The sequence below is a fragment of the Eleutherodactylus coqui genome, chromosome 2 (assembly GCF_035609145.1).
Source record: "Eleutherodactylus coqui strain aEleCoq1 chromosome 2, aEleCoq1.hap1, whole genome shotgun sequence".
Taxonomy (NCBI): Eukaryota; Metazoa; Chordata; class Amphibia; order Anura; family Eleutherodactylidae; genus Eleutherodactylus; species Eleutherodactylus coqui.
In genome coordinates, this window is record NC_089838.1 from 164,318,052 (window position 1) to 164,344,415 (window position 26,364).

Consider the following 26,364-nt stretch of genomic DNA (forward strand, 5'->3'; position numbering starts at 1 on the left):
AACAGCTTCCTCCTACATCAACATTACACCTAAAGATGCATCATTTCTAAATACAACATGAGCGGTAAAGGCAGACTTTATTAAACCCGTTTTAGATATTGCCGTTTTCGTTTACTTGAGGTGGCTATTTTTAAAAGGTGAAGGTACACGAATATTGGTTGTCATTTTTCAATTAGCTTTTCGACAATGGCTGTTAAACTGTCACTTTGCTATTGATTGGACAGGCTGATGTGGGCTGCGTCAGATATTGTAGCTCAACCCTTTTTTCCACGTACAAGTATAAGGCCACTATCACACCCAGTGTCAGCAAAACACAGCGATTTTGATCGCAATATTTTTACCGCTGTTTTCAAACACAGGCAAAATAGAGCAGACCGCGCTTGAAAATTGTGGCGTTAGAAAATGCTGCATTCGAACACAGGTCTGCGAAGCCCCATTGAAATCAATGAGAGCCTTGTACCGCGATTACCACAGCATTCAAAACGCTGCAGTAAAAAGCGCATGTGGGAGAGTGGCCTAAAAGGGGTGTTGCTCCTAGGCAATTCTATATAACTCCTTTAGGGTACTTCCACATCAAATTCCGAATCACGGCCCTATATCTTTCTCACCAATATGCTAATTCACCGCGGATGCGAGGCATTTTTGAATCAAAAACGTCTCACATCACTCTGGGGAAGTAGCGATCGTCTGCTGCAGCTGTCAACTGGATCACAGAGTTTCTCCCATTGTTTTCAATGGGGAAACCTTGCATCGCACCGCATGCACCTAGCACATGGGATGATGATGCCACCGGCTCCATTGAAATCAATGGGAGATGTTATGCAAGGGCATGACAGAAGATAGGGCTGCAGAGACCTCATATCTCCTGTATGTAATTAGATATGTATAGCTGGTATAAGTTATACATTTCCTGTATATTTTCCAGGAAGATAATACTCAACTGCACACACAAGGGAGTCACAGGAATGCCTTCACAACATGGCCATACTTCTGTGGCTGCCCGGTCACCAGATTAATATGTGGGACCATCTGGAACGCCAACTTTAACAATGAGTTTGGATGATCTAGAGCTTCAGTAACAGCATGTGAAGCAATATGTGGCCGGATACCAGACGCAATCTGTATACCTCCATGCCCAACTGTATCACATCTTGTATCCAAGCTAGAGGCGGTACAACAAGGTAGTAGAGCCTCCATGCTCAACTAGATCACATTTTGTATCCAAGCTAGAAGCGGTACAACAGGTTACTAGAGCCTCCATGCTCAACTGTATCACATTTTGTATCCAAGCCAGAAGCAGTACAACAGGGCACTGGAGCCGTACTTCTCTTATAGAGAAGCTCTCCTATCTGGCACCTGGAGGGTTCTGGACATCCATATGCCCTAGAAGAAAATATGGGCATGGCTTGCCCTGATGGGTGAACCCTTTTAAGATACCTCCCGAAAAGCTTACTAACAAGTTCAATGTGAGCTACTTGATATTTCGAGGGAACACTCCAAGAGCTCTGATTGGTGCAAACTGGGGACCCAGATATGCAAGTTGAAAACTGGGTTTTATTTTGAGTTGAAGACAGACAACACATTTCAAGTTTGTACTGAACTCTTCATCAGGTAAATCATCCATCTGACAAAGTGGGGTTACACCTCTCTCTCTTTTGGTTTTACCTGCTTGATATTTGTAGACAAATCATGAAGAAACACTGATGGTGTAAATTTCAAGTATTCTGTTGCAGCCATTATATAAAATCACATTCACATTCTCACTAATGAAATTAGCTATAAAATGCTTTCCAGGGTTATTGCTATAACATGCATGTAGCACAATGCTTGACTGTCCTTAACCCCTTAACGCTCCAATGTGTCCAGTTGCGTCCTGGAGGTTTAGGGTTCGTATGAAGTAGGATCAGGGGTCAACTCTGCTTCATACAATGTGGGCACCGGCTGTTTCTTACAGCTGACATCCACCTGCAACTGCTCCAATCACTGGCAACAGCCGCACTAGTAATCAGAGCTGTGAATTCTAACAGTGGCATTTAAATGCCCTCATCGATGTTCGAGGGTCCCGAATAGCCCCCATGATGATATTGCAGGGTGCCATGCGGTTGCTATGGAAGCTGGGGACCTTCTAAAAGCCCGCAGGACTGCCATGCCTGTGATGGGGCTTGATAGATTGCCTGTCAGATTGCAGTATAATGTAATGCAATGGTATTACATCATACTGCAGGAGCAATCCAACCTTCGCAAGTTCTTGTCCCCTATGGGGACTAAAAAAAATGTAAAAGTTAGTTTTAAAAAGTTTTATTAATTATTAAAAAAGTTAAAAAAAACACACTTGCTATACTTATAATAAAAACAAAATATATTTTGCATTGCTGCGTCCATAAAAGTCTGATTTATCAAAGTAACACATTATTTGTCCCTCATTGTGAACGTCAGCAGAAAAAAATGCCAGAATTGCCCTTTTTTTGGGTCACCCTGTCTTCAAGAAAAATGTAATAAAAGTTGATCATAAAGTAATATATACTCCAAAATGGTACCAACAAAACCTAGAGGATGTTCTTCAAAAAGTGAGCCCTTGCACCTCTATATAGATAGAAAAATAAAAGAATTTCTGGCTGTTAAAAGATGGTAGCAAAAAATTATTAAAAAAAAAATATCTGAATAAGATAAAAGTAGTGCAGCAATAAAAACTATACAAATGTGGTATCATAGTAATCATACTGAGCCCTAGAATAAAGTTATCATATCAATTTTGCTGCACCGTGTACAATGTAGAAACAAGACACCGCCCCCAAAAATGTTTTTTTTCCCATTTCACTCCACTTGGAATTTTTTTAAAGTTTTTAGTACATTATATGGCACTTTACATAGTATCATTTAAAAATACAACTTGTCCCTCAAAAAACAAACCCTCAGACAGCTATGTTGATGGATAAATAAAAGATTTTTTTAAAATGTGGTTAGGAAAAACCGAAGATGGAAAAAAAGGCTGAATCCTTAAGGGATTAATTTATTATAATGTGCTAAAAGGTTTTAGCTGAAGAAGCAGATTATTAGGTTAGAAATTATGGTTGCCTTGAATGTTAAGCTTTGCTTGGCTAATCTACAAATTCTCATACTGACAATAAACCAGCTGCTATGTGGAATATTCTGTCCAGAGTACATCTCTATTTCCTTTAATGACATGTTGTAGAATCCACCAAAGAGCAGGCAGATTATTTTATGGCTATTAACAGGGGAGGGGAGTGACAAACCACTCAGTGTATAACTGTCTGGGGAGGAATGGGGGGGGGGGGGGGGGGGGTAATCCTCTATTGGACATATACAGGACACAACCAATGCCCTGGCTTAGGAAATGATTGACACAAGTGCATCCTCTCCAGTATCCTATTTTGTCTTTGTCATTAGAAAAACAGATTCTCTATGATCAAATTGGTATAATTTACTTATTCTCCCTCACTATCTGCATCAGTCATATCCATAAAACTCTCTTTTGGGTGCGCAACAGTGTATTTGTTGCAGGAAAGGAGAATCAACCTGCAGAAGAAAAAGGAGTGTCCGGCAAATCAAACCGGAAGAAGCGCAATATGGATATTTGTGCAGATACAGTAACAGTATATTATGGAATGCACACTAAATTAATATTGGCACACTTGTAACAATTGCGATTGAGAGAAACTCGCTACAAACATTTACATAATGATTTCTATCAATCAACTTTATCTGCCAGCCAGTGAATTGGGAGCACATCACAGGATGGAGGGGAGAGCTAGTCATGTATAAATAATCCTTGTGACAGACACAGGGCATGGAAACACAATTCCATGTGACAACATACAGTAGTACTCCCTACAGCACAAGTAAGCGCAGCTGGCCCATGTGACTGCGGCTCCATTTAGTTTCCTTAGAAACCATTAAGTGATTCATTTCATACATTGTTGACAGCACATTTTTCTTTGCAGTTTGGGGTCACTTGTCCAAATGCCAACTCTCATTGATTCTGATGTTCACTCACAAAAAATGTCCAAGCCGTATTAGTTTGTATTGTGCATCTCATTACCCAATCAATCTAATTTTCATCTTGCTTATCTCTTATCACTGTGGCATATTATTTGTGGTGATGGCCTCTCAAGTCCTACATTTCATTGTATTTTAATTATGATTACAAATTCATTTCCAATTTTTCTTGATAAAAATGAAAGGAAAATAATTGAAAGGAAAGAAAGCCTAAATGTAAGATTTCATTGTGCAGGTTAACAAAATAATGGATGATTTTTTTTTCAATAAAAGCATTATTTTAACACATAATAGAAGTAAAAAAACACTTTTACTGTAAAAAAAAAGCTAATAATATATTGTTAATATAAACAGTAAACATCCTTTAATGTGGTGTCGGAGGGAACTCTATAAAAATTGGATTATCGGTTGTTTAACTAACTAATGAGCTAGCAGAATTGCACAATTCTATATTGATGTTGGTCGTGACTGCAAAAAAAAAATGGACTAAACTTTGCCTATTTCAGTAAATTGTCAGGATTTTTTTTCTAAAAAATGAAAGCCAATGAAGTGAAGAACGTTGGTTATCGCTTAACAATGGCACCTGTCAACGGGTGGGATATACCCTGTTTCCCTGAAAATAAGGCATACCCTGAAAATAAGACATAGCATGATTTTCCAGAATTTTTGAGGATGCAAAATGATTTTTGAGAATGCTTGAAATATAAGCCCTACTCCAAAATTAAGCCCTGCTAGCAGTTAATTAAAAAAGTCAATTTAAATAGTGTCCAGACAGCTATACATGTAAAAAAGTTAAACCTTTTTGAACAAAAATTAATATAAGACACTGTCTTATTTTCGGAGAAACACGGTATTAGGTAGCAAATTAATAATCGGCTCTTAAAGTTGATATGTTGGAAGCAGAAAAAATGGGCAAGTGTAACGGAAGAGAGGGAAGGCTAGTCCGTCTTGTCTGATTCCAACTAGAGCTACATACTCTAGAATAAATTGCAGAAAATTTTAGTGCAGAACACAGAGTACATCACAGTCACAGACCAGTCAGAGTACATTGCCAAAAGCCCCTACAATGGCAAGTGAACATTACAGAGCAATGGAAGAAGGGTGGGTATTGCTTCCCTAGGGAAGAGATGAATCACACCTGGATGCACTGTGGCAAGAATGCAAGCCGGAGAAGGCAGTTTAATACTCTGGCCAATATTCTGCTGGGAAATATTGCTTCTGTTAGGTTGTGCTGCTGTGACCTGTTATTTGACCCTGGTTAGAGGCTGCTGGTCATTTTACTCACACTGTGTTATTCCCACTCAGAAATGGGTGTTATGCTTGTTAGTCTGAAGTGTTTCTCTCACCCTCCCTGAGGATGGTCTGGACACCTGTTTGTCCCTGTCTGCATCTTATGCAGATCCTATCTTCCTTCCACTTTGACAGGTGCAGCCTCTAGACATCTGATGTCATGTATGGTCAGATGGGTGATTCCTGACACTGTTCCCTTTATGTCAGCATGGTGGCTGATTCTCTTTCCCCCAGATGTGAGGACTAGCTATTGTTTACTAGCTGTATGTATGTGAGTTCTGCATAGGGTTACTGTTCTGTGTGGTATGCATTACCTGGAGTGTTGGTGTGAGCAGCGACAATTTCATTGAGTCTGTGCAGGAGGCCAGAAGTGTGAACCGTCCTATTCTGTGTGTAGGAGTGAACAGTGACATGTTTTGTGCATCTTTCCAGGTTTCTAATCAGGGATAGCCAGGTCCTAGATGAAGACATTGGGGCTGTCCTTATTAGGGCGCCTACCCCACTTTTAGGCAGGGGTCTCCCCACTTCCTCTGACTAGGAAGGGACAGGTATCCTTCTATCTTTGCCTGGAGTGGTGTAATTTGTCTTTGCAGATACTGTGAGTGTGTTTGAAGTTTTACTAGGACACCACCCTGCATCCATGTTGAGGCACGGTGCATTAGCGCCCCAGCGCACGTAACAGTTTCCTGTCATTCATTTGGATCTTACGTTAACACATAGCATACCTAAACATTGTTGCAGACCAAGTACACTCCTTCATGCCAACTGTATTCCCTAATATCACTGACCTGTTTCAGCAGGATAATATACCAGCCACATTGCAAAAATTGTTCAGGAATGGATTGAAAAACTTAACATGTACAAAGTGTAGATTTGGCCTCCAATTTCCCCAAATTGCAACACCACAGGATACCTTCAGAGGTCTTGTGGAGTGTATGCCTTGATGGGTCAGAACTTTTTTAGCTGCACAATTGAAACCTACACTGGCAAGTGGTTTTAATGTTCTACATAATTGTTGTATATCATAGCATGATAATATTATTAGTAACAATGCATTTTTAGAAAGCATGAGTCAGGTCTAAAAATGAGTAGATTGTATCATTACACTGATCCACAATGCACTTTGTGAAGTGCTTTAAAAGCAGCAGTATTATGTCATATACTGCAGCTAAAATATAAAATATGCATTGCCTCCAGCACAACTAGTCAAAACCATTCTCATGTAAGTCTTAGCTATCGGCAATGCATTTAGCAAACAAAACATGCTCTTTAGGAAGCTAAGCTTTTTTCTTCTATGCATCTTGATAACTTCTCCAAGACAGTAGCTAAATGTCAGAAAACCTGAGGCAGTGATACATTCTGGCTCACCACTTACTCAATTTACAGCAATGAAAGGTTTTATGTAAAGTCCTCTGGCACTGCAACAAATCTCTTTTAAGCTTGGCAGCATTAATATAAACAGCACTATCTCATGAATTAAACTGGGGTTACGAGTGCCACATACTGTAGATCTGTAAACAACTTGATTTCAGTCCCAGCTGGATGTTCAGGCTTGGTGTTACCTACGTTTTTGTGTTCAGTCATATGACTGCCCATTGTAATAGATCCAAGTTATGTAGATTAAGTGTGAGCTAAGGTAGTGTCATTTCTTTATGTTATTTACTACGGATGCTAACAAATGGGGACCGTTACTTAGAATGTACTGTAAGTTTTGTGGCATCATTTACATTGTTTCTAACATTAAAATTATTCTATTATATGCTAGCTATTATAGTTAACCAAGCAGTTAGTATTGTTCAAGTGTTCACAAGATCTATCATGCAATTTCAACTATTATGTATAGTAACAAGTGCAGGGGCAAATATACCATAAGAGAAAGTTGCACAGTTATGGGGATGGCACTGCCACCTTTTAAAATAGTTTCCTATTCTCTACTACACATATCCTTTGTATCAGACCGGAATAAAAAAATACATATTACAATAGAAGAACACTTCCGGATTTAAGAGATTTCTACAGGGGTTATGGGTAATTTTATTTATCACTTTGGCCAAGTTGAATTCAAACAACTCTTATAGACATCATGAAAAAATATGTAGAACAACTTCAGTTTCCGTAAGAATCTTTCTTTATTCTTCATATATTAAAAAGTATAATGCTGTATGTAAAGCCCAGTGTTACAGGTGCTAATCAAGCTGGCTGGGTGTGGGGTTCTCCAGCCAGACAATCGCCCAGGTCTGCTGCACATAAATACTAGCTCCCCTGGCTAGAGGTTGCTGGTCATTTTAATCAGACCATACAACATTTAATTAACAGTATTAATGCAAAAAGAAACATCAAATAATGCAGAATATGTAGAAAAAGCCAGCTGTTCTACATGGGTGCCCTTAGCCCTTCTGCTGCCTGAGGCAAATAGCAAAATGGTGTACCTTCACCACACCCCCCCAAAAAAGCATTAATTGACTGATGATATATACACACACATACTTTATTCTTTGTCATCAATCAATTGTTGTTTCGGTTTTCATGGGATGGAGAAGCACATCAAAGCTTGATACTGTCAAAGCTGATACTGGCATGGATATCAACCAACTGAAAGAAGCAGTGCAAAACAAAAAAGCATGGAGGCAGTTAGCCTTAAGGCCCAATGCCCACGTCCGTATTTGCACTACGGGATTCAGAGTGAGCATTCACCTCCTGATTCTGCAGCAAATACTGTCCATAGGACATGCTATGAAAAACGTTTTTCCATGCCCATGAGCGGAAATGAACTGTGATTTCTCGCTCGCCGTCCTTCCCGTGGAGGGTCACAGCAGATGTGCATCTTTGCTGGTGCCGCTCTCTGCACTGCGCATGTGTGGCAGCCAGCACATTCGCAGAGTAGAGAACACAGGTACGCGGGAGTCAATTCCGGGGGAACAGGGTCTGATTCCGCTGCCAGATTTTGCAGTCTGGGCATTAGACCTTAGGGTCACCGAGGGTCATGAATGACTAAATGGCTATCAACAACGGGATGGATAAGCAAACAACAATGATAATTAGAGATTACATCATGTATGAGTAAAAATGTCATTGTTCATAGTCATGGGAAGACCTGTACATTTTGCCAAACTCGTATAGAGAAAAACCCAAGACGTGGTGTTTTTTTCCATTGTGGTTTTTCTTTATTCTCCCTTTCTGGTATTTTCTTTCACATGTGTCTATAATAGATTAGTAGACAAGAAAGTATATATCATAAAATACATTTCAATGTAAAGACTTGCTCACATTTTGTTTCAGGTTCTTTCCCTGGGTTCAATCACTTGCTACTGTATGAATCACTAAAAATTGGGGATCCAGATGGGAACTTGGATGGAACCATAGGCTTTCATTGCTCAAATGGAGACCAATAAGGTCTCAATTTAAGCAGGTTTCCATCTCTGTTCAGCTTTTTTTCCAAAGAGAATAGCATAGTCGACAGAGCCCTTGAGATGGAGTACGAAACAAGATATGAACAGGCTCTAATAACACCATTATACAGTGTACAAACCATAAAAAAGCTAACATGGAAACAGGTAACATGTCATCTTAGAATATTGTATGTTTCGTGTTACACAAGTAGGCAATACTTTTATTTTATGGCCTGATATTATTTGAAACAACCTAAGTGAATATAGAGATTTACAACTAAAACTCTGTAAGATCTGCTGTAATGGGTATTTCTTGCATCTGTCAGTGCGATAGTTTGGTGACAGTTTGAATGTTCTATTTTAACAAACCAGTGAGTGCAAGAATAAATAAGAATTTTTCGTCTTCAGCCAGCTGACACTTGACACTCAGGTTGGCTACCTACTATGTATGAGATGAGCTAAAAAAATACCCTGTTGACTAAGCTATATTACAAAACATCAGTATTTACAGCTTGAATATTCTGAAGTCTTATGTAGGTTCAGAAGTCTAGAAAATATACAGATGTTATGAATAATAGAAATAATAATAAAATTATTATCTTTATATAGAGCCAACATATTTTAATCACAGGATACATGTAGATACAAAATCAGACATTACACACAATATAACCAAACAATATAAACAAAATATTTTGAAGAAAAGGAGTAAGGCTGGGTTCACACAGGGCAGATTTGCCGCGGATTGCCGTTGCGTATCCGCACTGTGGCAAAATCGCTGCATTTGCAGTGCAATGCAGCACAAATGAGATTTGCCAAAAAGCTGTTCTCACAGGCCGGAATTTTTCCGCACAGCCGCAGTGCGGAAATGCAACTGCTGCACGGTTTTAAAAGATGCAGCATGTTCATTCTTCGGTCTTTTCCGCAGCGCTTTTTTGTCCATAGACCTCTATGGACGCAGCCAAAACTGCACCAAATACGCGGCAAAAAGTAAAAAAGCGCTACGGAAAAAAATGCACGAAAATCCGCAAGCCCAAATTAACCTTTGAAGCGGTTTTGCCGCAGAAGCAGTTCTTCTGCAGCAAAACCGCAACGGAAAAACCGCGGCAAATCTGCCCTGTGTGAACCCAGCCTAAGGGCCCTGCTCACAAGAGCTTATAATCTATGAGGAAACAGCGTTGACACAAAAGATAAAAGTGCCTGTCTTGTATAATGATGCAGCCGTCGACTTCTCCATGAGCCAGTCACTAGCTAGTCTCTGTGCATGTACAGATATGCAAAAATGTACAGCTAGAAATGCCATTAGGTGTATGGAGCAGGGGCGTAGGTAGCACTGGAGCAGAAGCTTCTTGGCCCCAATGCAAAACCTGTAACAGGGCCCCCAACTATAATGCTTTATTTATAGTACTGGGATCCCTATATGGAGAAGAGAGGCCTTATGGGCCCCCTAAGGCTCCTGGGCCCGGGTGCAACCGCATCCCCTATAGTTACGCTCCTGCACTGGAGATAAGAGGCACCTGCCCCGGACCTCTAGCTCTGTGCCGTGATTTCCTGGGCAAGTGCAGCTTTCAACTGTATCAGCTTCTGCAGGGCACCGAAACAATGGATAACTATGGTAGAGCCAGGAGTCAGAGGCTCCCTGATCTACCTTTCTCCAGTGCCAGAGCTACAGAGTATAAGTTAAAGAAAATAAACATTGTAATCACCTATCCCCGATCAGCGCAGCATCTTTTTTCCTCCCTGTGCTGTTGCCTGGCCAGTGCAGGAGGCACTGTAGTGACATCATCATGCCTAATGCGCTGGGACAGTGACAATGCATGGAGGAAAGAAGATGCTGCACTGATAGGGCATAAGATTAGTATAATGTTTTGGGTTTTTTTTCTCTGGGGCACATAATTTGAGCATGCTCAAAGAACAGCACTACAGGGCCGGAGACAGCACAGAGAAGACGTGGCTGAGCCTCGGCAGCTGAAGGGAGATGAGTATCTACCATATTTTTTGCTTTATAAGACGCATCGGATGATAAGACGCACCTGGGTTTTAGAGGAGGAAAATAGTAAGAAGGTACAGGTCCATAAAATGGAAGAATCTGTCTCAAAATGGCCGCTAGATACAAAATGGAGCATTATAAGATGTAAATAAGCTTGTGTGTAGTGAAACAATAATTCAAGCAGAAATAGCTTTAGAGCATGAGATTCGGTGCAATGTCTAATGATGTGTCTCTTTTCTTTTTCATGAGAACCAAGTCTGGACACAGTTGTTATCAGAAAAAGGTCTCCCACAGCTCCATTCGCAGACTTGGACAAAGGAACTGACTGTACTACAGCCACCTGAATCACAGAGTGGATACAAGGGAGGACGATTACAGATATATTCTCACTACGCTGATTGCTGAACAATGCACGATTCTTGATGTTTTTCTAAGCCAATAAGATTAACCCCATGACTAATGACGTATTCCTTTCCTGTATTAGAACTATACCAAGTCAATAAACGCTCAGAGTACGTACGCCTTAAGCAGAGTGAGCTATATACTTGCCGGGGCTCTCTCTACGTATCTGAGGAGAACTAGAAACTGACTCTTTGTGTGGTTCTTGGCCTCCGTGGTGTACCGGATACGAATTGATTTGGAACCCAAGGCTTGAAAGGTTAATGTGACCTTAGCGGTCCTTAACAACTGGCGTAGTCGGCAGGATTTACTGATTGACTCTTGTGTCACTCATCAGACGACGACATCAGACTGGGAGGACATATATCCACTGTGCCAAACCAGAGGACTGATCAACCTCACACACAGCCCGGTAAGTGTCATATTTATTATATGATGTCTGCCGTTGGTCTGTTTTGGCTCAGTTGATTGACAGACTCCTAGGTCAGTCGGATGTTTGATGTTTGACATCATAGTTGTCATCGGTAAAGAAGTTTACCTCAGGTCTTGGGTACTCTTAAGTGACACCGAGGGACAGAATCTGTAATTTGACTATATGCATATATATGTGTTTTCATTGTGGGTCCATTAGGACTGGCTGTTTAACGGTACAGGGCATTTTGGCTGTTTAACGGTACAGGGCATTTTGGCTGTTTAACTGTATCGGGCATTTTGGCTGTTTAACTGTATCGGGCGTTTTGGCTGTTTAACTGTATCGAACGTAGAAGTCTGTGAACACTACGTCATCGAGGACAGGGCATTTAGACGTGGAAGTCTTTGAACACTACGTCTTGTTGTATTGTACGTAATAACATGTTGAAGTTCTTTAAGAAGAAGACTACTGATCAGGGTCTCCTGGATCCTGTCCACTTGGTGTCATGTAGAGCAGGCAAAAAGTTAAGAAGTTATGTGAAAGGGCGTCAGACGTTAGAGTTCTTACATTACATGATTGAGCATAAGGCTACAGGCATACCAGTGAGAAAAGGGTCTCAGGCAGTTATATATACTTATAATTAGGCCGTCGTAATATACAATGTTTAAATTGTTAAGAAGAAGACTGTAGATGATGGTCTTTTGGATCCTGTCCAGTTGGTAGTATGTAGAGAGGAGTTGAAAATGCAGAACATGTGGCGTTATCAGAAGGTGCCAGCATATGTGTTATCTATGAGTCTAAATGCAGGGAATAGTTCACATTCACAGAGAGCTGACAGTTGTTTTGCAAAGGTGGGGGCTGTCGGAGAAGGCTTGGAAAGTGTGTTAGCTGATAATGAAGGAATTTTTGTTGATAGACGATTGCTCAAGTTTGCAGAGAAAAATGTTTCAGTAAGTGACGTAAAGTTGAAGTAAGAAAGTTGCAATTTCAAGATGGCGATTATTCATATGCTTTGAATTGAAGACAAAGGAAGGCAGCCCTTCTTCACCATCTGAGGGCACCGCCCCGGCCGTGTCATGGACGATGTTTTTCTCCCTTTGCCCTGCCCCTAGATGGCCGTGTTGTTATTGGGGCCAATACCAGTCGGTATATCTTGATACGTGTCTAGTATGTAGTATTCCTGGACCCTCCCGTCACCATCGCCCAGTCAGGCCACACCTTCGGTGGCCATTTCAGTGCCAGCCATGGCCAAGCGGCCATTTTAGCATCTGCTGTAACAATACCTTCAGTTACCGCTCAGACGTCATCTTAGCTCCACAGCAGAGATGAGCTGGCTTCTGACCTCCCATCTATGTATGTTTTTACCTGGCATACCAATTCTGCGCACTGCAATGACGAGTGCCTTTTCTGAATTTTGCATAGAAACGTTCAAGTCCCCTCATCCCACCTGCAAATAGCCTCCTCCCGATTATCTGTTCTACAGTCTGTGTTTAGCACCCCCATCCCAAGTAGGTCTGTGCTTAAAATTTCCCATAAATGTAGTTGTTGCTGGAAAAATCTTTTCCACTTTGCAAGGGGAAAAAATGGAGGAGAAAGGGAATCCTCTAGTCTGTGTCCCCCTATGACATAAAGCAAGTTCATGCAGAGTCTGCAGACAATTATGTGACAATTAACCACCGTGCTGTCTGTCCTGTATGTCTTAATGTCCTAACATTGTGTCATTGCTGTACGTGTTGTCCATTCCTCATAAGTCAGATACTGCTGAGAAGAAAGGTCGCTAGGATCGCAGACGGCAGTAGAAAAGCTTACAGAAGGAAGGAGAGGGTCAATATGTAATAATATATATATAGGAATAGATAGAGAGTTAATGCTTGATTTGCGAAAAGCTGCAGCTGCAAGTGGCCCCCCTTGTCTCCGAAAGGGGGGGAGGTATAGTGAGGAGGAACAGAGTTTAGTGAGACTTGCAGAGAAGGAATGTGTGCTTCTCAAGGCCAAAGATTAGAGCGAACCCTGGACAGTAATTAAGTTTGCTTGAATAGAATAGAACCCGTAATGAATCCAGTGAATCTTACTGTTTTTGCTGTTCTTTGCGTAAATGTCAGTTCTGTGATTGGTTGGACATGTACATAATTGCTAAATGTGTGTTCCTTTTATGGGAAATATTAGTGTTGTGGAATCTGTTGTACATCTCTAGTATTACAGACAGTTAAAGTTTGACTGATTCCAGGGAGAGGTGGTAGTGATTGAATGCATTTGTTTGCAAGATGAGGACAGTTGCATCATACGCGTTATCTCCTGGTGTGAACGGTGTGCATCCTAGTGCAATGTATCCACAATTTCCTGAACTCTGTAACGGCGCAAACATTGTGTGTGTGGTGAATCATAGGCATTTGAATGAGAGAGCTAGACTTGACCGCATGGATGGATGAGAGTTAATGACCCGTGTTCAGACTATGATGAATGTAAGATGTGTGATGCAGATATTGACTGGGGATACAAGTTTTTCTCCCCCCCTTCTGCATATGCAGACTGTAAATTTCCAATGTGGATAGATGTTTGTAGAATATTCTGCCCTGATGTAATTCATGTATCTGTTTTTGGTACTGATATCTTACAGGCGTTATCTGCATCCATCAAATTCTCACCAGATTGATCAGTACGGGTTGAGACCTCAGGTGCCAGTTCAGAAGAGTCTTGTAAACTAACTGCTCCAACAAACACCCCTCTTTTTCCAGTCCAGAAAAGATGCTGAAGGGTCAGCCAGGCGCCTACCACATGTAGGCGCTGTGTGCTGTCGGCGCTGTGTGATGTAGGTGCTGTGTGCTGATAATTTGGAAGCCTGCCAACAGGCCACAATTTCACTGTTAATTTTTCTTGCAGAAAATGTCTGTAAAGCCTCTAAGGACAAACTCCAGTTCTGCAAAATAAAGGTTGTTCTCCTGGGTCATTGTTTAGGCCAAGGAACTGGACATCTGACAGAGGAACAAAAGGCTGCTGCCCAGGCCATTCCTGTACCTACATCTGTTGCCAAACTCCGCACCTTTCTGGGCCTTGTTTCATATTGCCACCCATGGTTCTACTCAGTTTTCTCTCTTATGCAACCACTCTATGACTGTCTTTCAATTATTCTTTTCTCTCTCACCTCTGAAGCAACTCTCTAGTCTTGGGTATTCCCAACTACACTTTACCCTTTTCTGTACTGAACTTTCTAGCCATGTGACGGCAGTGTTGACACAAAAGCACGGAGGACAACCACGGCCACTTGGATACTACTCCATGAGGCTGGATCCAGTGGCTCGAGGAGCTCCCTCATGTGTTTGTGCGGTGGCAACAGTACAGCCAATGGTTGACAAACCTTCTGAGTTGGTATTGGACTACACCCCCCCCCCCCCATTCCTTAGTGGTCCTCACCCCTCATGTCATTCGGAGCATACTCACGCAAGTGCAACCCAAGCACTTATCTCTGGCCTGTCAGATCCGGCTACAATGTGCTCTTTTGAACCTGGCTACTCTTCTTTTCATTGAGTATCCTGGTTCACAGGGGGGAGGAGAAGGCATAGGTGATCTAGGTATTGCAGGTCAGCTATTTTTAAATTGTTTGCAACAAGGTTCTGATCTATTTGAAATAGAATATCAGCCTGATTGTTTAGCAGTGATGCAACAAAAAAATGTAAGTTTTAAGAGGTTACTGAAGCCCCTCTTAACAATGCATATTTTGAGTTGTTTTTTATAGATGGTCCCAGGGTGAGGATGGACGACTCCACACTGGATATGCAGTGGTCACACAACAAGATGTCCTAAAAGCAGAAGCTCTGCCTCCGCATGTTTCAGGACAAGAAGCTTAACTGAAGGCCCTCACTGAGGCGTGTAGAGTGGTAGAAGGTAAGACGGCAAACATTTACACTGACTCCCGGTATGCATTTGGCATAGCTCATGATTACGGCCCAACATGGAAGGCCAGACAGTTTTTTACCTCAGCAGGACAGCCAATTAAGAATGGTGCAGCGGTGCAGAGTCTCACAGAGACCCTACTTCTACCTAACAAAGTGGAAAGCTCACACCAATTCCTATACCGGAGAAGCAAGAGGCAACGCCATCACAGACCACACAGCAAAGGCAGCGGCCCTCAAGCCGTGGAAGAAAAGAAGAATTTGACTAAACTTTGGACATTGACTAAACTTTGGACATTGACTAAACTTTGGATATTGATAAAAACTTGGACTTTGATATGCTAAAGACTTTACAGTCACAAGCCAGCAAGGAAGAAAAAGACAAATGGACTAAATATGGGAGCAGCAGAAACAGGACAGTGTATGGCGAACAGTAAACAGAACTTGCCTACCACGGTCCCTGTGCCCCATGATGGCCCAGCTGACGCACGGAAAGACGCACCTCCCAAAGCAGCAATGATGTCGACGCTTGAACAAGGATGGGTGGCTCCTGGGTTTTCTGTAGCTGCTGCATCATTTGTCCAATTTTGCATGATCTTTGCCGTAAACAACAGGGCAGAAGTAAATTTGCCACATAACGCTTGCCTAGACCACTCTACCCATTTCAGGGATTGCAAATTGGCTACATTCAGCTCCCACTTGTTGGGAAGTATGAATATGTGCTTGTTGTTGATTTCTTTTCAGGTTGGAGACCTACCCTGTTACCAAAGTAAATAAGCAGGTAACCGTACAGAAGCTCATGAATGAGGTAATCCGCAGATATGGGGCACCGGAAGTGATTGAGTCAAACAAAGGTACAAACTTCACAGGTGAAATAATGCAACACATCATGTCTGCTTTGGGTATATTCCAGGCTTTTCACACACCCTACCATCCACGGAGTAGTGGGAAAGTAGATCCATGGGCAATGAAGGAAACGGGCAAATCTTGAATTGAGTGTCTTCCATTAGTTCTTTCCCAGGAGGGTACATGCCACAGTAGCCAAGTTTGGGAAATGATTCTCTTGTTAATTTTGTCATAGGTCTCTCCAAGGAATTGTCAATAACGCATTCTGTGGTCTCTGCTTCTCTCTCAGGTCCTACAGACGAGCGTCACAATCTGAAACCAGGTGGCAGGTTTGATCCACATATGTATATATATAGATGCAATCAGAGTGCCAAGGGGGGGTGCCAGATGAGTTTAAAGCCAGGGATCAAGTTAAGGCCGGATTTGAGTCCCTGTTTGGAATAGTAACCATCAATAAGAATGTTGATATATATTACAACCAACAAAGGTTCGTGAACTATACAAGAGATGCACTTCAAGGGCTTGCTGATCAATTAGGCCCCACAGCCACCATGACTTTCCAGAACCGAATGGCTCTGGATATGATACTAGCCGAGAAAGGTGGTGTTTGTAAAATGATTGGTGAAACTTTCTGTACGAATATTCCAGATAATACAGGCCCCACAGGTAAAGTGACTATTGCAATAAAGAAATTGGCCACATTGTCAGAAGAGCTGAAGCGTAATTCTGGGATAACTAACCCCTGGGATGAGTGGTTTGCATGGACCGGACAATGGAAACAATTCTTGATGCAGATAGGAATAGGTATTCTGGTTACTCTTATCATACTCCTGCTACTTTCTGTCTGTATTGTACCCTGCATAAGACGCTCCTGTGCTAAGCTTACAGATCAGATGGTGCCTGTTGCTCCCGTATATGTTGATGCGGAAACCCCAGGTGATGGCTATATGCCTATAATACAACAGAGCGATTTGTCCCCTTATGGATCTGTCTCAGCAGAAGCAGGGGCGACCACTCTAGTTTCCCAGCCATTAGTATAGAATAGCATGTGTGTTGTAGATCCCTTCTGTGTCCATCAGGTCTTCGCGTTTAGTTAGTTAGGATTAGTTGTCGGGGAAGGGATTAGCCCTTGGACAGCTGACCAACAATGATAGGTAGGGCATAGATCATAAACTAGAGATAGGGAAAGCAAACCTTACCCCGCCCAGTAGAAGTTATAAGGTATTGTTTATTTTGAGACAGTTTCTAGGGGGGTTTGAGAAGGTACAGGTCCATAAAATGGAAGAATCTGTCTCAAAATGGCCGCTAGATACAAAATAGGAGCATTTTAAGATGTAAATAAGCTTGTGTGTAGTGAATCAATAATTCAAGCAGAAATAGCTTTAGAGCATGAGATTCGGTGCAATGTCTAATGATGTGTCTCTTTTCTTTTTCATGAGAACCAAGTCTGGACACAGTTGTTATCAGAAAAAGGCCTCCCACACCTCCATTCGCAGACTTGGACAAAGGAACTGACTGTACTACAGCCACCTGAATCACAGAGTGGATACAAGGGAGGACGATTACAGATATATTCTCACTACGCTGATTGCTGAACAATGCACGATTCTTGATGTTTTTCTAAGCCAATAAGATTAACCCATGACTAATGACGTATTCCTTTCCTGTATTAGAACTATACCAAGTCAATAAACGCTCAGAGTACGTACGCCTTAAGCAGAGTGAGCTATATACTTGCTGGGGCTCTCTCTACGTATCTGAGGAGAACTAGAAACCGACTCTTTGTGTGGTTCTTGGCCTCCGTGGTGCACCGGATACGAATTGATTTGGAACCCAAGGCTTAAAAGGTTAATGTGACCTTAGCGGTCCTTAACAACAGAAGAAAAATATTTTGAACTCCCCAGACCAGGCAGTGAGGGAGGTATATATACCACTAGGTCAACCTGTCATTCAGGATCTAGGAAAGCTGAGTATAAATGTAATGGTGATCTCATTACTTGTCATCCAGCTTTCCAGGAGCCCTGAATCCCACGTTGAATAGTTATGGAAATGCATGTGGTATGCATGCTTGCATAACTCTGCAGTTGGTATTCAGGATCTTGGAAGAGCTGAGTGACAATGTAATGATTCCATTAGTTGTCACCCAACTTTCCAGGAACCCTGCATGGCATGTATCATTATGGTTATGTATAACTAGGCACAAATAAATACAGGCAGCGCTTTCTCCCTCTGCCCCTCCCTCTCCTATGTAGCTGGCAGATATGAGAGTGTCTGTGCATACAGCTGACTGCTGAGGCAGGGGGGAGCAGCAGCTCCCTCTCACTAATCAGCTGTTGTATGGGTGCTGGTGTGGAGCGGACCTCCTATCTTTATCACACTGCCAGCAATATAGCAGGAGCCACCTGTCTGTACAATAGCTTCCTGCTCCTCCCCCGCCCCCAGCAATCAGCTGTTGTACGGGTGCTCTGCTCTCTGCTCCTCCCCCCGCCCCCAGCAATCAGCTGTTGTACAGGCAGCTCTGCTCCCTGCTTCTCCCCCGCCCCCAGCAATCAGCTGTTGTGCAGCCACTCTGCTCCCTGCTCCTCCCCCGCCCCCAGCAATTAGCTGTTGTGCGGCTGCTCTGCTCCCTGCTCCTCCCCCGCCCCCAGCAATCAGCTGTTGTGCAGCCGCTCTGCTCCCTGCTCCTCCCCCGCCCCCAGCAATCAGCTGTTGTGCAGCCACTCTGCTCCCTGCTCCTCCCCCGCCCCCAGCAATTAGCTGTTGTGCGGCTGCTCTGCTCCCTGCTCCTCCCCCGCCCCCAGCAATCAGCAATCAGCATATTTAAAGCCCTTTGCTGAAATCCAATGACAGGGTGCCAGCAGCAGGATCCTCTACCGCAGCTGTCATGTGTGACAGCTGCGGTAGGGAATTGAAGAATTCCTTTGCTGCATCTGTCACAGATGTGGCAGGTACAGCAGGGAATTCTTTTTACTAGCGGGGATGAAGGAAACATCTGCCGCATGCAACAGATGTGTTCTTCATCCCCGCGGGGGACATGTGGTTTTTTTTTTACACTAAAATTCTTGTTTTTCAGGGAAGGGCTTATATGTAAAGCCCTTCCATGAAAAACCATTCAGGGGTGCCATCAGACCATTGTCTTCAAATGAGCCACTGGCAGCAGCTGCGGCTCCATTGAAAACAATGCACGCAGCTACATACACGTGTGTTTTTGCTCGTACAGAGGTACGCACCTATGTACGCACAAAAACATGCTCGTGTGAAGCCACCCTAAGGGTATGCTCACACGTAATGGAAATGCTGCGGATTTTCTTCAGTGGAAAATCCATAGCATTTCCGCATCATGAACTGTGTCAAAATCCGCACCCTTGGTGCCACTAAAGTGAATGGGGAGGTAGTGTGTATACATAGCCACTGATACTATAAACTTTAAGACAAACCAAGGCTGGATTGTGATACAACCTCTTTAAAGTATTTGCCAAATTCCACAGGACACATTCAGTGGTCTTGGCTCAAAGATGTTTTGGTGTTATGAAGGAAATACACTGATCAGCAATAATATTAAAACACATGCCTAATATTGCGTATTTTTTAGATTTGTATATTTTTTAATAGATTCAGTCCTAAAACTAAGTAAAAACTATTTGCCATGTGTGTGACAATATATAGTAAATATATACTCTATTTCCCAAAAATAAAACAGGGTCTTAGATTAATTTTTGCTCCGAAAGATTTTACTTTTTTACGTGTATAGCTGCCTGGACACTATTTAAATTGACTTTTTTATTAACGGTTATTAGGGCTAATTTTTGGAGTAGGGTTTATATTTACAGCATCCTCAAAAATCCAGAAAACTCATACTGCATCCTCACAAATCCTGAAAAATTATGCTAGGGCTTATTTTCGGGGGAAACAGGGGTATTAGTGTAGATTATTTTGTGACTGGCACATGTGTAAGAAACATACTGCTGTCTTTGCTAATAGGACTCTTATATGTGTGCCCCAATGTTTTACAACACATTAGTGTGAATAACTGCATGCCCTGTGCAGCTGCATTATCTTTGTTGGCTGCCAGGAGCAGACCTGGCATGGTGCTCTGTTGTTAAAGCCAACATTTCATCAGCTGAAACGTTCTTTGAATGGTGCATTCTAAGATGTCCTATTACTAACCACTGTTGTACTGTTCGTTATCTGTGGATTTGTTGCACATCTGTTATTTGGTGCATGGCTTGCCAGTATTCACTATCCTCACTCATAAGCCATGTTTTTTTATCCATGCATCGCTTACTGTACTTGCCAACATATATCAAAAGTATCATTATTTTAGCCAAAGGCTAGGTTAAAGATTATCTTATCAGTTTTGTTGTAACCTGATAGTCACATCTGCTTCCCTTGCTAGTTTTCCTTTGTATCCCAAGGACACAGGTAGAATTGACATTGGTAAAAACAAATGTATATGCTTAGAGTCATAGGACCTATATGAATGGAATGAGATACAGTAAAACCTGTCCGAAAGACATCATCTTTGCACTCCAAACCCTCATTTAAAGGGCCACTCTGGTGATTTTTTTCCATTCATTATGTAGCTATCCCCCAGTATATATAAGTAGCTATCCTCCAGTATATATAAGTGGGCTATTATTACCTCGGTTAATTTTCCCTTTCTATGTAAAACTCTTGGTCTCTTTTTCCTCAGATGGTCATGTTATCTCAATTCTCACTAGCTCAGCTCTACTTGGGGTTATGCTGTCTGAAAATGGGCAATTTTTTAGTCTGTTTGATGCTTTTATATGGAACCTACCACAGAAACTGCCTAAAGGGGGACATGGACACTCCTCTCCCGGTTACTGGTGATGATCACACAGCTCCTGTCACACAGGTGTAATAGAGGAGATCACAGCTCATTCCCTTGACTGTATACTTATGGTCTGTAGCTTATTCAGGTGAATATAGAAGGTAATGATAAGTAAACTGTTCCCCCAGCAGTTATAAATGGTTTAGCCTCTAGCTAATGCTGTGCTGATGCATCTTGCGATTTATTTGAAACTGAAAGTAAAAAAACTTATCATCAAGACAGTGGTTAATAAATATCAGGAGGCTGCACTACATGGAAGTGACTGCAATACACAGAGGAGACCTCCAGAGTATGACATGCAGTCAGGCGAGGGAGGCAGGGATGGAAAAATGTGTTTTAGCTGGAGTGGCCCATTGTGATGGATTTTACATTTTCTTATATCATGTATATTGCCATCTTCATGTGGAGGACTACCTCTCCAGATTAACATTTTTGTACTACATACTTCACAGGTTGTGTAAAGGAGGTCTCATTGTATACTGAAGGAGGGATTTACTGAAGACATATGAAATTCATTTATAAAGTTGAATAGAAGAACAAGTCAGTGTTCCATAGCTTTTTCTTATTGATTAAATAAGGGAAAAAAGAGAAAGAAATATTATATAACCCTATTCTAATACATAGCATGTTCTAACAGAATAGTTACATACTAGAGATGAGCGAGCATACTCGGTAAGGCGATATACTCGAGCAGGGGCGTAACTAAAGGCTCAGGGGCCCTGATGCAAAATGTGAGCTGCCCCCCCCCATCTGTATCTGTACCCGTACCCATACCTAAACCATGCTGCACAGAGACATAACTTGAAGCTTCTGGGCCCCAATGCAAAACCAGTAACAGGGCCTCCAACTATAATGCTTTATTCATAGTACTGGGCTCCCTATATGGAGAAGAGAGGCCTTATGGGCCCCCTAAGGCTCCTGGGCCCGGGTGCAACCGCATCCCCTGCATCCTCTATAGTTATGCCCCTGTACTCGAGAGATCATCGCCTTTTTCGAGTACCTGCTGGCTCGTCCCTGAAGATTTGGGGGGGCCACGGGGGTGAGCGGGGGGTTGCAAAGGGGATCGGGAGGGAGAGAGAGAGGGATCTCTCTCACTCTCCTCCCTGCTCCCCCTCGCTGCCCCGCTCCGCCCCCAACCCCTGTGGCCCCCCCTGAATCTTCAGGGACGAGCCAGCAGGTACTCGAAAAAGGCGATGCTCTCTCGAGTAGATCGCCTTACCGAGTATGCTCGCTCATCTCTATTACATACCCACTGAATGTTTAGCACATTTATTAATTTGTGAATCATTCCTGCTCTGCCTTGTTCCCATATTAACAATACTTGATTGCAAATTCAAATATGTTGCAACCTAACATCTAGGGAGTATTTTTATCAGCTTCATTAGATTGTGATAGCAGGTTTGCTGGAAGCCCTGATGTGTCAGCAAATTAACTGACTTGCGTAAGCAGGTACTACATGGTATTCCATTCTTTTCCTACGCAGATGGAAAACGTCATTGGGGATCTCCTTCCTCTAGCTTCCTAACAAAAGAGAAATACAAGCTCCTCATTTGTAAAGAAAAGATGGAAGACTAATCTATTTAAAGCTGCGAATTCTGTGCCTAAAGTGCCTGTTGCTGGAGCTGAAGTATTACGTACTACAACTCCTATTTACAGCATAACAACTAATGCACAATAACTATTAACAATCTCCGTCGCTATATATAAGCATTAGAGGATAGAACTGACAAATCTTTCTCCATGCAGCGAGGCCCTTCAAATGTCCTTCAGAAAGAATCCCAAACTATTCACACAGGTTCATTGTAAGTGCTCCGTAACACAATGTGCTGTAGATGTAATTATTAAGGACTCTGTGTTCTGATAACAATGAAACTTAGCATGGAAGAAAACTGGAAAAATAAACTCTCAGGCACTTCAATTTGTCCTCGTTATTAATAGATGCAAAAGAATTTAATGCTACCAGAGAACTGCTTCATATTCTATTAGATCAAAGTTTATTTAACTAATTCACATTAACATACAGTGTAAGACTGAAAGCCTTTATTAAACTCTTGGTGACCTTATTCCACATCAAAATATTCCTAACTGGCTTTGTATCATATTTTTCTTAATTTTATGTCTCCCTTTTATCTTTTCTTTTTACTTTGTCTGGATTTACATTTATGGACTACTATTTTCTTGTAGTGAAGAATTCTGTGACCCACGGGCATCACTGTATGTTGTACAAGGAAATACTCATTTCAGAACTTTACAATTTACATAGTGACATGCGTGTTAACAAAGTTATATAGGTTGAAAGTAGAAAAGCTTCAAGTTCATACTAATGTCAAATCCTTCTAGGGACTGTAGGCACTTTTAACTCTTGGGGGATGGGGGTAAATTTCCTGAATTAAATTAATTCAATACGTTCTTGTTAAAGCAAGGTAAAATCCTAGCAAGTTTGCTGAGAAAGCTTTAAATGGTCACTGACTTTAAAAACAACTTTTGCTTCTAGCCAATGGGATAACTAGCAAAGGTGACATAAAATGACATCTGAAGTGTCGATCACTAGAGGTCTCCTTCTAACTATTCATTGCCTGTTCTCATGTGAAGACCATCACTAGCAACAGAGATAATAAGACAGAAGATGGAGTGGAGGAGGGCGATGCCGCGTGCTGCACATAGAAGTCTACGGAGAAGATAGAGGAAGAAGAGGGAGAGAGAACACAGCTGTGCTGCAGCAACTAGTTGATAAGTGTCTGCTGTCTCTGACAGCTACTGAGATCATGTCTAAATTTATGTTTATGAGGTGTGCTACAGTGGGATAGAGAATAAGATACTCTGCTCTTGTCTGTGCAAACTATCTACAGACATTATAGCAGCAGTCTTGACCCACCATCTTAGGGACAAATAAAATGAGAGATGGAGCCTTCAGAGAGGAAAACGTGTGATTAATTCAGAATACTAGTCATATAATGGCCATGGACTGAGTACATCTCTGAGTACACCTCTCTTAAATAAAGTCTCAGGTTCAACTAATCAGTTAGCAGTCAAATCCCAATGCTCAGAACTTACAACTTTGCCCTTTACCATGCCAAACACGTTTATTTTAGCACTCTCACCTCATCACTATGCAATAATCCATAAGGACTCTTTGATACTTTTCCCTTTCTCCTTAGTCCAAAAGTGAAACAACCTATGACCTCAGTGCTGAAGACATGGCTGCTTATGTCAAAGAGAAAATTGACAACATCCAGCAAGAAATAATTCCCCAATCCCAGAATAACTTTGATCCCCTTCCCTCATGCACTTCCTCTAGTACACTCTCAACATGTGACCCAACAGAAGTAGTCTCCAAGCTCCTCTCTTCTTCTTGCCCTACTACCTACATTAGTGACCCTCTTCCTTCACACCTCATTCAGTCTCTCTTCCTGGCTGTCATTACTCACCTCACTACAATATTTAACCTCTGTCTTTCTTCTGGTATCTTTTCTTCCTCATTTAAACATGCCATCACATCCTCATTACTGAAAAAAAACGTGTCTTTGTCAATACTGTGCCGTCAACTACTGACTTGTCACTAATCTCTCCTTCAAGGTTTAGCCCTAAATCCTCGCTTCTTTTTTATCTAAACAGCTCCTATTGGACAATCTATCAGCATATATGTCTTTCAGTACCATCTCTACACTAGCAACACCAATGTATATACTACTTCCAGGACATCACACCTTCGCTACTAGAAAATGCTAATGATTGTCTGCTCTCTATAAAATTATGTCCGCTCTCTACTTGAAACTGAAGCTTTCAAAAGCTGAACTTCTTGTGTTTCCACCATTAAAGGGGTTGTCCCGCGCCGAAACGGGTTTTTTTTTTTTTCAACCCCCCACCCCGTTCGGCGCGAGACAACCCCGATGCAGGGGTTAAAAAAGAACACCGGAGAGTGCTTACCTGAATCCCCGCGCTCCGGTGACTTCTTACTTACCTGCTGAAGATGGCCGCCGGGATCTTCTCCCTCGGTGGACCGCAGGGCTTCTGTGCGGTCCATTGCCGATTCCAGCCTCCTGATTGGCTGGAATCGGCATGTGACGGGGCGGAGCTACACGGAGCCGGCATCCTGCACGAGCGGCCCCATTGAGAAAAGAAGAAGACCCGGACTGCGCAAGCGCGGCTAATTTGGCCATTAGACGCCGAAAATTAGTCGGGTTCATGGAAACGAGGACGCTAGCAACGGAGCAGGTAAGTGAAAAACTTCTTATAACTTCTGTATGGCTCATAATTAATGCACAATGTACATTACAAAGTGCATTAATATGGCCATACAGAAGTGTATAGACCCACTTGCTGCCGCGGGACAACCCCTTTAACTTACCTACCTAAACCTGATATTTCAAATTCGGTCTGTGGTACTACTATAAAACCTTTGGAAGCGTACCTGTTTTGCTAGGGTCATATTTGACCCAGATCTTTGATTCACTTCCTATGTTCCATCACTTGCACGCTCATATCACCTGCACCTCAAAAACATCTCCAGAATCCACACTTATCTTACTGTGGATTCATCATAACTTCTTGTTGTTGCTTTGATCCATTCTTTGCTTAATTACTGTAACTTGCTACTGATTGGTCTTCCCCTCACTAAGCTCTCCCCACTCCAATCTATCCTGAATGTATAACCGTACTCATCTTTTTGCCCAACTGCTATACTGGTGCATCAATGTTGTTCCAGTCACTGCACTGGTTGTCCATACACTATCATATGCAATTTAAACTCATAACTTTCATCTGTGGAGCTCTCCACAGTGCTGTACCACCCTATATGTCCACCATCTGTCTTCCACCCTACCCATACTCTCCATTATGCTAATGACCGCACACCTCCATAATCCAAACCTCCTAGTCCCATCTCCCAGATATTTCCCAAGCTGCACAAGTACTCTGCAATGTGCTACCCCAGGTTAATCCCCAACACCCACAGTTAAGCGTGCCCTAAAACCACATCTTTTTAGGGAGGTCTATCACATTCCCTAATTTCACACTTCTCAATTTTCCCCTCTTTCACATTCCTCCCAGAACCCAACCCCCTTCATCCCATAGTATCTGCCACAACCCATACACCCTAATGCACTTCATATCTGTACATAGAAAGATGCCAGCTGATGACAAGCTCATACATCTTTATGTATACCATTATATTGATCACAAAGATGGCTACTTGCAAGCAGAGGCTGGACATCTATTGTTTACATTTTATTGGTTAAATACTGTATATAATGTCTGATTTTGTCCGTTAATGTTCCCTC

General features: G+C 42.2%; 1 long non-coding RNA gene across 1 annotated transcript in view; it reads left to right on the top strand.

Annotated features, from left to right (window-relative positions):
* LOC136610689 (uncharacterized) overlaps positions 1-11,372 on the top strand; it is a 57,314-nt gene extending 45,942 nt beyond the window's left edge. Inside the window, exon 3 of the long non-coding RNA XR_010790146.1 lies at positions 10,936-11,372. This is a non-coding gene — a long non-coding RNA (uncharacterized lncRNA). The remainder of the gene's footprint in view (positions 1-10,935) is intronic.
* Positions 11,373-26,364: the final 14,992 nt, after the last annotated feature.